The sequence below is a fragment of the Arachis hypogaea genome, chromosome 20 (assembly GCF_003086295.3).
Source record: "Arachis hypogaea cultivar Tifrunner chromosome 20, arahy.Tifrunner.gnm2.J5K5, whole genome shotgun sequence".
In the NCBI taxonomy this organism is placed as follows: domain Eukaryota; kingdom Viridiplantae; phylum Streptophyta; class Magnoliopsida; order Fabales; family Fabaceae; genus Arachis; species Arachis hypogaea.
This window is the reverse complement of record NC_092055.1, coordinates 103,932,897-103,941,437: the sequence shown is the minus strand read 5'-3', so window position 1 is coordinate 103,941,437 and position 8,541 is coordinate 103,932,897. Positions and strand designations below refer to the sequence as shown.

General features: G+C 38.9%; 1 long non-coding RNA gene across 3 annotated transcripts; it reads right to left on the bottom strand.

Annotated features, from left to right (window-relative positions):
* Positions 1-3,090: 3,090 nt before the first annotated feature.
* Positions 3,091-5,992, bottom strand: LOC112785178 (uncharacterized). Of its 3 annotated transcripts, none has more exons than XR_011878745.1 (5): positions 5,579-5,992; positions 4,770-4,818; positions 4,155-4,323; positions 3,519-3,665; positions 3,091-3,410 (listed from the first exon to the last, which is right to left on the bottom strand). It is a non-coding gene; the product is annotated as an uncharacterized lncRNA (long non-coding RNA). The 3 variants fall into 3 exon arrangements; XR_011878746.1 differs by having other exon boundaries at positions 4,155-4,343; positions 5,579-5,963; XR_011878744.1 differs by lacking the exons at positions 4,770-4,818; positions 5,579-5,992 and having other exon boundaries at positions 4,155-4,623.
* Positions 5,993-8,541: the final 2,549 nt, after the last annotated feature.

The following is an 8,541-nucleotide window of genomic DNA, read 5'->3' as shown; positions in this document are numbered from 1 at the left end:
CCAGAGTACCTTTTTGGTAAGTGCTTGCGCTCCGAGGTGATTGCCACAGATGCCATTGTGTATCTCTTCTAGAACTTCTTTTGTGTTGGAAGTCGGTACACATTTTAACAATGGTATAGAAATCCCTCTTTTGTATAGAGTATTGTTCATGATAGTGTAGTATTGTGCTTCCCGTTTTAACCTCCTTGCCTCCTTTTCATCTGTAGAAAGTGTTTCTGTTTTGAGGTAGTTAATTATGGGAGTCATCCATCCTTGATCTAGACCTGTTATGGCTAGGACTTTTTCCTTTTCCGAGATTGACGGGTGTTCTGAGGGTTACCTGAAACTGTAGGTCGATCTCGGATGAGATCTTCTGTACCGGTCAGAGCTTACGTGTCCGGCTGGTGGGTGGCGACCGGAGCTGTCGTACCCGACTTGTTGGACTGACTGCACTGCTGATCCTTTGTCACCGGAGGGTGGTGGTACCTGCAAGGGACTCCGATGCTTAAGTTAGCAAGGGTATTAAGAAGGTTTTTAGTAGAATCAGAGTATGAGTTATACCTGGGTGCTCCAGTGTATTTATAATGGTGTAGAGTGACCTTTTTAGATAAGATAAGTTAGTTATCTTATCTTTATCTTTTAAGCGAGGTCATCTTATCTTCTGGGGAGCCGCCCTTATCTTTCTAGACTTTAACTGCCTTTAGATTGGGCTGTGTCCCGTCATTTGGGCTTGTTTGGGCCCTTCATGTCGAATTGGCCGAACTCTTTTAAAGAAGAGGTCGGGGGTCCTGACCTGAAGAGGTCGGTCACCTTGTCGCTAAACATCCCGGGTCGGATAGCTCGACCCAGGGTATGAACAGTGCCTCTGCTCGAGCTCGGTCTTTCTTTTTGAGGTCGAGTCTTAGTTTTAGGACTTCGATCCTTCTCTGGTGAAGCAGAACTCGAGCACCTTGTCGACATCATCTTCGTAGCGTTCTCCTTTTTGAATATGAAACGTTTTCTTTTGCTTCTTCTTAAAAGCGCGCGCTTTTGCATTAGCGCTCTTAGCCTTGGGAATATGCGAGGGTTTTAATACCCTCATTAATTGGTTTTTAATTGCCCTGTTTCTCTTAGCTTCTCTATTTTGAATTTCACACTCAGAAAAAACGGTTTCTCTTCTCCGTAACTTCCCTTTTGTTTCTCCCTTTCTGTTTTCTGAAGTTTGCCATTTTTCGCATTTCTTCCCTGCGACGTCTTCTTGGCGATTAGTGTTCTCCTTGCTGTGAAAGGGGCGACTCTGGATTCCATCTTCTTCGAAGCTTCTTCCTTTGTTCAGGTTGGTTCTTCTTTCTATTGTTCTCCTCATTTTTTCTGGTAAAGCTTTGATTCTGACTGAATGTATGTTGGAAAGCTTGAACCTTTTTGTAGTTTTGTGTTTGTTTGTTACTGTGATGTATTTTTTCTGGCTTCTTTTTCGTCTTTATGCATACTCCTGGTATTTTTGTTGAGGCTTTTTAGGGCTTTGCATGTTTTGCTGTTGCTTCTAGTTGTTCTTTAATGCTTGAGTTTTGTGAACTGCACTTGTTTGCTTATGAAAAGATTTCCCCTTGATTTTGCTCTGTTGATAGCTTTCCTTGCTATTGGACTTTGTAGAAGATAACGATGCTTTGTTTTCATTTTCTTTGTTTGTTTGGGGGGATTTTATTTCTCTGAAAAAGGGGTGCGTCTTCGATGATTTGATACATTTTGTTGCTTGGTAGCTTCGTTTGCTAATCGAACTGGGACGGTGAGTCTGGGAGTTTATTTTGATGGTTTTATTTTGATTTGTGGCTTGTAGTCTTCTTCTCAAAGTGTCACTTTAGTTGAAAGGGGTCGTTATCAAGTTGTGAGTTTGTAGGTTTTCCTGAGTCCTTGTTCTGTGCCTGCCTCCAAAGGATTTCCCTGGATCTTTGGTGTGGGTCTTGGGGTTTCCTTTTGTTGTTTGTACTGTGCTGGATTATGTTGGCCGAGTTGTTTTGCTTTCGTCCGAGATGTTTTTAGTAATCCAATCTTCTTTTCTTATTGTAGGACTAGTTGACCTCATGTCTTCTCGCAAAAATATTGTTGAGACATCTTCCCAAGTCCCTGAGGACATAGCTGATTGGGTGGATTCCATGGTTCTTCTGTGTGTTTCATTGGTTGACTCTGAGTTTTGTCAGCAACTTAGGCAATTTCATAAGATTTATGGTAATGGTAGTGATGAAAAGAACTATGAGCTTGTATCTCCAAATTCTGAGGAGAGGGTCTGTTTTTCTACCCGAATTGCTGGAGAGCGTCCCTTTTTCTACGCCTACGACTTTTTTTTAGTCAAATAAATATCACTCTTCCCTTTACCCCTTTTGAGACCAACCTATTATGGTCCTGTAATGTAGCTCCATCCCAACTTCACCCCAATTCCTGGGATTTTATAAAAATCTTTCAATTGCTGTGTCATGAGTTCGGTATCCCTGCTTCACAATCCCTCTTCTTTTATCTCTTTGTTTTGACAAAGCTTGGGGTAGTTAAGAAGAAAGCCGCTTGGCACTACAACAAATTCGGGTTGAGGCAACCCTTTAAAAACGTTGCCTATAATAAGGAAAAGTGTTGCCTTTGATCAAAGGCAACACTTTTCGACAAAATGCAACGCTTTTTGGGGGGTTGGCTATACGGCCGTTACCTTTGGTCTAAGGCAACGCTTTTGTGTATCAAAAGGAACCCTTTTTATGGCAACCTTCAAAAAACGTTGCCTTTTCTACAAAAAAAGCAACTCCATGAAAGGGTTGTCTTAGAAGACCCAAACACAACACTTTAGATAAGACTTTATCGCAATACTTTTTACAAGTTGTATTTTCTAATACTTAAAGCAACACTTGTCCAAATTGTTTTAAGTTACCTTTTCATATACCTAAAGCAACACCTGTCCAGATTTTTTTTTAAGTTGCTTTTTTCATAGACCTAAAGCAACACCTTATGAGTTTTTCTTAGATTCTCTTTTTTTATATCTAAAGCAATATATTTTTTACCTTTGTTATATTTATATGACATTTGAAGGATATATAACACACACTAACAATATTTAAATATTTAAATTCAATTTAATAAATATAGAGAAAATAAACTAAATATATATTGCATATATATAGAAAGGTCTTTCAAGTGTCAATTAACATACTTGCTAAGTTACCAAGTCAAATAAATAATAAACATAAGTAAACAAAATACATGTTTTTCTCATGATGACCTTGAACAAAAAAAAAAAAACTAGTTTTTCATTTGAAACCAAAAAGAATTTGTGCTTCACTATTATGCCAAGAATCGCTTTTATCTCTTCAGAAATCTTCATCCAACCATTAGCATGTATACTCTGCAGTCAAATCTAAATGGATATCAATTTTGTGAAGATGTCACTGTGGGAAGCGATGGAAGTTTCGTCTCTGCAGTTGCAAGAGTCCAAGAAATGAATAAATTAGACATAGCGCAAAAGAGTAACAGAATATTTATTTATGTATTTGATTGAAAATATTCATGGAGCTTATACATACTTCTATTGCATGAGGACGGAAGCAGCGACGATGATGATGAAGGCCATGGAGCTACAATATTGTCGTTAATATCACACATGAACCCAACATCGGACGATTTATCAAATATTGCGTCCGAAGAAAGACTCGGCAAAAGGCAGCCAAATTCTACATGACATCGAAATAATTAATTAAGTTCAAATAAATTTTTACAATGGATTGTTCACTTGTTTTTAATTATCCTTTCATGATGGGGTTAGGGCTGATTAACCTCAAAACACAACTATGACAAGAGTGGAATAATGTGGTGAAGGAAAAATAAAGTGATCTCGTTGTTTGTTGGTAAGATGCTATTTATAGTCTCATTCATGATAATGGATTTAATCATATGATGAAGTTAGGAATAAATGCAAAGTCAGCACATTTGCAAGGATATACAAATTTTCCTAATGAATGAATAAGCCAAAATCATTTCTAAGATATAATTGCATCACAATAGACTTAATCTCCATTTATCCAGTTAACTTCCTTCAATTTCACCACCAACCATAATGTGTTAAATAGTTATAAGTACATGTGAAAATGAGATATTATCAAATAAAAATTTCCAACCTATGATCTCACAATAGCAAATTGAAAAGGAAAAGTTTACTGTACCTGACAGTTTAGACTGAGGCATAGAATAGTTTTTGAAAGGCGTCAATGGCGAAGGTGCTAAAAGAGGCAAAAATGGTTGTGGCTATGCACTTGGAGACATATCAAGAGGCAACATGCCATCCTTCGTTGTGATCGAAATGGAATATTTTGTACCACTAGTTGGAGAGCCCTGAGACTTGTTCATACTTACTTAGGGACAAATTAAATTACATCATAAAGAGTGATATTTCTTACAGAAAATAGAACACTCAAACATTGACTAAGGAAATGTTTGTGAGTTTTGATTTTAGAGTAAAATGGAGAGAAGGGAATAGCTTTCTAGTGTAAGGCGAAGTCCATTCTACCCTTCCAAACTTAACCCAAAAACTTCAACTCGCAAATACATGCTTAAAGTCTAAGATACCGAAATAAGTATACTTGTGTTCAGTGTTCATCAAGTACAAGCCCAAAATAAAGAGCAATAGCAGGCCAACTTTAATGACATTCAGTTCTTCATTTCTTATTGTAAATGGTTTTAATTATTAAAAAAAGGGACCTAACATTTTGAAAGAGTTTACCTAATGGATATTAAGAGGTCTAATAAAACTGGATATCAATGAACAATCATAAACTTACCAGTTTAATGATGAAAGGCCATTTCTAGTTCATGACTTGGAACTTGTACCTAATGACAATGAGAATGCAGCACAAAGAAAACCCTTAATCATAAACTATTCTATTACTTTTAGGAGGCCAAATTTAAAGAATATGCAACACAAAGAGTCATAATGTGAATGTTGTCATTTAATCCATCACATATATGATGGTCCATACAAAAGCAAATTGTTTATGTGCTAACTCTCGACGTCAGCAGTAAAAATACTAAGATTTCTGTGATCAATGTTAGGTGTTAACAAAACTAAACACCAGCATTTTACATGTTTCTAGTCAATCTAACTAATAATTATATCAATGACAATTTTAATTCAAGAAGTAGGCATACAAATGGTAAAAAGTATAACTCAAATCATGTAATGTAAGCAGCACCAATAAGATAACCAAATGGTTGCCTCAATTCTCCAACATCAGCTATAAGTTAAATCAATCACGATTCAATGTGCTCTTTAGAGTTCAACCACAGACAAAAATTTCAGAGAAAAAAATTCCTGATTATAACACTATTGCTGGGAAGAAAGGCTTTTCCTTTTATAAAACCATAAAAAAATAAGAAAAATTGAAATAAAACCCCCAAAATCAGAACTATCAAAAAGCCCCAAAAATTCAGATTCAATGTGACTCAGAAATTCTATTCCCATAGTAAAATTCAGAATCAATGCATTCAGAAATTCTATTCCCATACTAAAATTCAGAACATTCCCATACTAAAATTCAGAATCATTGCATTCAAAAATTCCATTCCATAGTAAAATTCAGAAGCTTCTTACCAATACGCAGAGGAGGAGGGGGTTACAGCAGCGTTTAGTGTTGTCAAAGCTTGCGAAGAGGAGGAGACGAGACAGGGGAAGAAGAGGAAGAAGGAGAACGAGAGGAGTTTCTCAAAGAAGACCGCGTAGTAGAGCCGACACAGGAGGAGGAGGAGCCGTGGAGCAGCGTGCGTGGAGAAGATGACCGCGCCGAGGCCCGTGGAAGGGAGCATCGCGCCGTCGCCCGTGAAAGAGAGCACCGCAGAGTCGCCGTATGTGGAGGACAGCACCGCGATCGAGAGCTCCTGTCGTATGTTGAGGAGAGCTGCGATCGAGAGGGTGTGTCGCCGTTTGGGATTGGTTTCAAGTGTTAGGGCTTACAGTAGTGATGAACTGAAGCAAATATGTTCTTTTCTTTTTTTTTTTAAGTTATTTGATTAGGAAATAATTGGTGGGAAGATGATTAAAAGTTTTTTTCTAAAATTTTTAATTGTGAATAATTTTAGGCAACATTTTATAAATGTTATTTATTCAATCTTTTTTATAACCTTTATAAAATGTTGTATTTTTATTTAAAAATGTTGTCTTAAATGTTTTTTATTGTAATATTTTTTTAGTGTTGTTTTAGATATCAAAGACAACCATTTTGTTAGGTGGTAAAAAATTTTGTTATCTTTGCCTTACTCAAAGGTAACTCATAAAAAATGTTATCTTTTTTATCTAAGGCAACTTTTGTTAAATGTTGCTTCGAGTAAGTGTTACCTTAGGCCAAAAATGTTGTAGTGTGGGTTTCTTTCCGAGCTTCCCAGGGAAAAAAGGTTTTCTCCATGTTTGATAAATCTTTCCGTGACTTCAAAAATTACTTTTTTAGGGTCCGAGCTGTTGAAGGAGCTCGGCCCTTTTTTTCTGGATGAGAATGATGAGCCGCATTTTCCTTGGAATGGCAAAAGAATGTAATGGTATCTAAATATACGTGGGAGATATTAGATGAGGCTGAGAAAGCTTTCGTGACTGTGCTGGAAGAAAACTGGGGGCAGCCTCCCCATCTCGACACAAAGAAATTTTTAACCAACCCCTCTCTCCTCCGAGCTGAGCTGGGTAGTGGTTAATTTTTTGGTTTTGCTTGTTTTGTCGAGTTTATCTCTTGTAAGCTCTTTTTTTATTTGTAACTTGGTTTCCCGCTGTTATGTTTTCTTTGGAGAGAAGATTAAGAATAATGAATCCATGAAGGCCTTTAAAAGGGCAAGGAAGGCTACTGCAGCTCAAAACGTCTCGGCCAAGGCAGCCGGGGAGGGGCCGTCCCAGGTTCAGTCGAAGCCGGCCGTACCGAGCTCACCGGGGGCGAGGAAGGTAATCCCTACTCCCCGGGTTCGTTTGGTTGATCCTCCTCAAGCTTCTGTTGCTACTTCTGGTGCTCCTCCAAACAAAAAATAAAAAACAACTGAGCCTTTCAACCTTGATGCCCCTGAATTTGACGCGGTTGAGTTTGTCGATCAGCAGATTGGTCCTTACGGTACCATTCCTACCGACGATGTCTCTCTCCTTCGCCACTTGGATTTTATTACTCAGAGTAGTGTTAAGATGGCACATATGGCAGCTGTCCTGTACCGAACTGCCCAAGACCTCCCTCTTCATGCTACCAAAGCTTTTATGGAGGAGGCTAAGCAAGAGTTTAACCGTATGAAGGGTTTGAAGGAGGAGCTCCAAGTGAAAGTGACCAAGCTGGAGAAAGAGTTGGAGAGCGAAAAGGCTAGTTCTGTTGCCTTGGCGGCTTCTGTGACGTTGGCTGAAGATACAGCATTTAGGCACAAGGATAGCTATGTCACGGCCTACAGGGAAGTTATGCGTCTCAGGGAGGAGTTGGAGTCTGCCCGGGTTGATTATGCCGAGCTCCAGGGTCACCTTGTAGGCAGCGTAAATGCTGCTTATGAGAACCTGAAGGAGCAAGTTCGAGTTCTTGCTCCCGAGGTCGACCTTACTCTCTTCAGCCTGGACAATATTGTAAAGGATGGCAAGATTGTCCCTGACGACCCTGATGACGATGATGTTGAACCTCCCTCTGTGCTTGCTGCCAAAGCCTCTGCGGTGCTGACTTCTTCAGCTCCTTCAGCTGAGGCCGGTCATCCCGTGTCAGAACCTGACTGTCAAATCTTGAATCGGGATGATGGCACTGTGGATGCTGTGCCCATTCAGACTCTCCCTCTTTCACCTCGTGCTGCCGAGAAGCCTTCGGATCTTCCCTGATTATGTAAATGTTTTGTGTAGATAGCCCGGCCTGTGGGCTTTTAAACTTTCTTTTTGTAATGTTTGCTGACTGTTGACACTCTTTTAGTTGCTTGTTTAGCAACCTTGTTTTGAAAAACAAAATAGCTTCCAAGTTCTTGGGGCTGATTTGGGTAGCCTCTTGAGCTTGTTCTTATTATAACTTTATGCTTTTCATATCATGTCAGTTTTTATCTATCTTGGTACCTTTTTTAGGTTTTTTGGTAGTGTTGGAGCCTTGTTGCTCGACCTCTTTGGATTGCCTTTGCGTTTCCTACTTGTGGCTTTGATTCCTTTGAGGCTTCTGAAGTTATTTCTAGTAATCCTGTTTTGTTTGGACCTTTTGTGAGGTCTCTGCTAGGAATTACTTTTTATAACGTTAGGATTTTTGGGAGCCCGATTTCGTCATGTCGGGTCCTTCTAAGTTATTTTTGTAATCCTCTTTCTTGGACCTTGTTCAAGTCTCTTTCAGGGATTACTTTTATAACTTTATATTTTGGGCCGACTTTATCATGTCGGACCCTTCTAAGTTATTTTTGTAATCCTCTTTCTTGGACCTCGTTCAGGTCTCTTTCAGGGACTACTTCTATAACTTTTATGTTTTGGGCCGACTTCATCATGTCGGGCCCTTCTAAGCTATTTTTGTAATCCTCTTTCTTGGACCTTGTTTAGGTCTCTTTCAGGGATTACTTCTATAACTTTATATTTTGGGCCGACTTTAT